Genomic DNA, 4,624 nt, shown 5'->3' on the forward strand with positions numbered 1-4,624 from the left:
CCAAACCCACCAGGAAAAAAAAAAAAAACAAAAACAACAAAAAAAAAAAAAAAAAAAAAAAAAAAAAAAAAAAAAAAAAAAAAAAACCAAACCCAAACAAACCCGAACCCCACCAGCCTCAAATAAGGGGAACAAACATAACTAAAGCGGCTTGGGGCAGCAGAACCCCGGAGCGCTCCTGTCCCGAACCCGCAGCTCGGCCTCCCACACTCCCCTCCGCCCGCCCAGCTCCGCGGGGCGCGGAGCCCGCGGCCGCCCCGCCGGTACCTGTTGCGCTGCCCCAGAGCGGCGGCTCCGCTCGGGCTGCGGCTCCTCCGCCTCCCGCGGCGGCTCAGCCCCACAACATGGCGGCGGGGGCGGGGGAGGAAGCGGGGGCGGGAGCGGGGCCGCCGGGCACGGGCTGAGGGCGCCGCTGGGCGCCCGGTCCGCGCTGCCCTTCGCTCCCCTTCCCCCCTTTCCCTCCGCTTCCCGGTGCGAGGAGTACGTGGAGAAGCCCGAGTGAGGAGTGGCTGTGCCCCAGGATGCTGCGCCCCCGGGTCTGGCCCAGGGTCACCGAGCGCTGCTGTGGGCACCGAGCCCGTCGGTGCCTTTGCAGCACACAGGAACAGCTGCTGCTTAAAGACCCGACTGACAGGGAATTTATCTCCATCCTTGCTTGCATTTTTCTCGCTCGATTCCCAACCGCTGTCTCCCTATCTGCTCCGTAAGTTACCTTTTCCTTAGTTTTCCGGCTGTATCCCAGTCCTATCTCGACTGGAAGCTGTGGCCTCTGGTTTGGTCGTTCTGCACAGGCAGGACTCACAGATTAAGCTGATTTTTCCACCTGAGAGTGGGTGACAGCACCCTTGGTGCTTTTCCATGGGAAGCGTGTCCCGCTGGGGCACCCGCAACCAGTGAGGAGGGGGATGGCACAAAGATCTAAATTCAACTCACACCAGGCTCAGTGTACTGAAATATGTAGGGTTTCAGGGCTTTATCTTTCCAAAAATCAAAGAATCCTGTAGGAAGGAAAAACATGAAAAAATGCCATCCTTTTTAAACACTAGACATTTTCTTTCCTCAGCGAGCTGATCTTGCCGTGCACAGGCGATTACAGCACCTTTCTATGCTTTTGCCGTGTAGATAATTACCTATCACCTTCGTAGAGAGCAGATTTTTCCACTGACTCATTCTTCTGGGTTCTTAATGAGCCTTTCCAGTTTGTTACACCTTTTGTCATTCATCGTGGTTCCGGAACAGCCACGTTATTGTGCCATGCAATGGTCATGGCCACGTACTAGCACATACTGCTCGTTGGTATTTGTGTTTAGACACCTGATGTTTGCAGTTTGCTGGTGCGGCTGCCACACTGGACTGGCAGCTCGCATTCATGCATTTACCCCTCGTGACCTTCTCAGCCCTCATCTGATTCATTGCTTTTGAAGATGCAACATTCTCCTTCCTCACTGCCAGCCCAAAAGCATGCTTTGTATTTTTGTTCCTATGCACAGACAGCAACCTCAGCTTTGATGCACAGATATTTGCCATGTAGGTGGATTAAACACATGTTGTTCAAGGGGCACTTGCTGACTCTGTGATTTAAATCACTTGGTGGCCACCAGCCTAGGTGGCCTTTGGCTGTTTTAAAGTAGTCGGCGGATTTCATGAGCAGTGCTTCATATAATTCCAAATAATTAATTGGGATAACAGTGGCTCTGGGTCAAGAACAGGCTCCTCTGTTAAAAAGTCTCTCATCTGACATTTTCTACTTGAATTACTTTCTAACGCCTCTTAAAACACAGCCTTTAATCTGTTCAGTACACATCATAGTGATAGAGCAGTTCTAAATGTGACTTTGTTGTGTAGGCAACATCTCCAGTCTCTCTGGATTGAACACAAGTACTCGCATCGGACAACAGTTTCCAGGTTCAAAAAGGCCATTGTAGAGAGGATTAAGACAACAATAAACCAGATAAACATGTTTCTTCTCATAGGAAGAAACAGATCAGGTTACTTATTACAGTAGTTAAGTATTGAGAAGGGAAGCCCCTAAGAACAGGTTTGACAGATATCTGTGAGCAGTTCTGTAAACACAGTTGATCCTGCCTTGAACATTGACCTAGATGACTTCTCAAGGAACCTCACAGTTCCTTTCCTCTGTAGTTATGTAACTGCCACGTCCCACCAAGCAAATGGACTTGGGCTGTGTCTGTGCTTAACCACTGACTTCGAGGTGACAAAGTACATAAAGTGGGAATTGTATAAAGGACATTGGGATACTTGGTTCAATAAATATGACAGGATTCCTATAGGAAACCAGCATTTGAGATCACTATGGATGTTGCCTAATGCCTCCTTTGAGACAAAACTGCAGTCAGAAAAATTAGTTTGCGTTGGATGGGAGCTTTAAAGGTTATTTAGTCCAAACCCTCTGCAATGACCAGGGACATCTTCAACTAAATCAGGTTGCTCAGAACCCCATCCAACCTGGCCTTGAACACTTCCAGGGATGGGGCAGCAACCACCTCTCTGCCACTGTTTTACCACCTTCATTGTTCTTTCTTGGATCTAATCTAAATCGACCCTCTTTCAGTTTAAAACCATTACCCCTTCTCCTATTGCAACAGGCTCCATGGAGAAGTCTGTCACCATCTTTCTCATAGGCCTCCTTTAAGCACTGAAAGGCCACAATAAGGTCTCCCTGGAACCTTCTCTTCTCCAGGCTGAACAACCCCAAATCTCTCAGCCTTTCTTCATAACAAAGGTACTCCCGCTCTCTGCTCATCTTCATTGTCTCCTCTGGACTTGCTCTAAGAGGTCCACATCTTTCTTGTGATGAGGACCCCAGAGCTGGACACAGTACTCCAGGTGGGTTTTCAGGATCACCTCCTTTGACTTGTTGCCTGGGAATGGAGAAGTTTGAGGGAATTAAAAATTCAGCTGACTCCCTAGAGAGATAACCTGGTATAAAAAATCAGCACGCCAAAGCTTTATGTATTCTGATGCTGGACAAATTGCATACTGTTTCATCTGCATTACCACAACCAACTGGAGCTCATCTGAGGCACTAGAACAATAAATATTTGCAAAATTTATTAATTATCAGGAAGAGGAGCAGGACTTACAGACTGTTGTGAAGACAGATTTGAATGCAGCAGCCCCTCAGGTCACTCTTCCATGGAAATGGTGTATACAGACATCCAAAGTTTAGTGTGAATTATAAAAAAATGCATCGTTAAAGTGAAGCTGAACTAACTCTTACCCAACCTAAGAGTCTTACAAGATGTTTTATTAGCAATGTACGAGGCACAAACTAGTATTACATCTACTTTGTCTTATTTGTTTTAATTAGTAGCTGCATTGCCATTTCTTTAAAATGGAGAATGAAATTTGTTTCCATTCAAATGGAAAGTTTGATATTTATATCATTCTATAATTTATATATAATTTATATCATTACTTGAATGATAGAAATGCTGCTTGAAGTAGGTTCAGAAGAAAAACACTACTTTTATGAAGGTGGAGTTTCTAAAGGCACTGTTGCAGATACTGCCTTTGGGCATCTCAGGGTTTGGAGGGAAAGCTTTTTGCAAGCTTCAACATGCGCTTTTGGGGGCTGATGTCAAATACCAGGTGAAATAAAAGTCCCTTCTGGTGACAGATGGTACCCCTTCTAGCAAGGAGTAGACAGTGGCAAAGCAACTTAAAACTGCAGAAATGAATTTGTTTGTTTCAAAAAGCCATTAAGGTAAGAAAAGTTGCTTAATAATAACTGATGAGTAATAGAAAAGGCAGCTGAAAGAAGAAGAAACCAATGGCATGATAGCATAGAGGCTTGTTCCAGACATAGGGGCAGGGTTGCAGCACAGCAGCTACCCAGAGGAGACCAATTAAGATGAAAAGTGTGGGAGGAGCAGAAAAGAAGTAGCATTTACTATAAGCAATGTTTCACCTCTAGCATTACTCTGTTATCATTTATTATCCTGCACTTCTAGTGGAAGGTGTCCCTGCCTACCGCAGGGAGGTTGGAACTAGATGATCTTTAAGGTCCCTTCCAACACAAACCATTCTGTAATTCCATGATTCTATAACCTCCTTGTCATATCTGAGCCAAAACCAACATACAACAGCAAAAGCTAACAAGATATAATGAAGATGAATAAACTATAACTATTAAAAGACACAATTTTCACATTAAGGCTTTACTTTTTAATAATTATCAGTACTTTGTCCTCGGTTTCCTGTTACAGGCAATTTTGCTACCTTTAGAGTAATAAGGGAAGATCTGCACTGACAGGAAAAGAGATCATGAATAGAACTGCTTAGCCTGAACTGAGTGGGAGTAGGTAATATGACTTCTTCCTTGTACTTAGTTTACTGTATAATATTGCTTATTTTCTCTGCTGTGCTGCAGGAAAACACACCAGAATTGAATGCTTTATTCTTCCTGTCCAAGCCCTCTGACTAGGCAGTGTCTAAGCTTGTTGATAGACATGTTTCTGCAAACATATGTTTAAAACATATAAAGTTAAGCCAGAACACAAATGAACACCAGACATCAGTTACTGCAAGAATAAGCCACACTTTGTGTACAGTTACTGGTCAAGAAATAAGGAATGTAAAGTGATAACTATTTTTGAGTGGT

At 44.6% G+C, this 4,624-nt stretch overlaps 1 protein-coding gene across 1 annotated transcript in view; it reads right to left on the reverse strand.

Moving 5' to 3' along the window:
• The window catches only part of ITSN2 (intersectin 2), an 83,376-nt gene extending 83,025 nt beyond the window's left edge, over window positions 1-351 (reverse strand). The window contains exon 1 of the mRNA XM_017812986.1: window positions 268-351. The gene's annotated coding sequence lies outside the window, so the exon portion shown is untranslated. The remainder of the gene's footprint in view (window positions 1-267) is intronic.
• Window positions 352-4,624: the final 4,273 nt, after the last annotated feature.

Source organism: Lepidothrix coronata, unplaced genomic scaffold (genome assembly GCF_001604755.1).
Source record: "Lepidothrix coronata isolate B3197 unplaced genomic scaffold, Lepidothrix_coronata-1.0 Scaffold39, whole genome shotgun sequence".
Classification (NCBI taxonomy): Eukaryota; Metazoa; Chordata; class Aves; order Passeriformes; family Pipridae; genus Lepidothrix; species Lepidothrix coronata.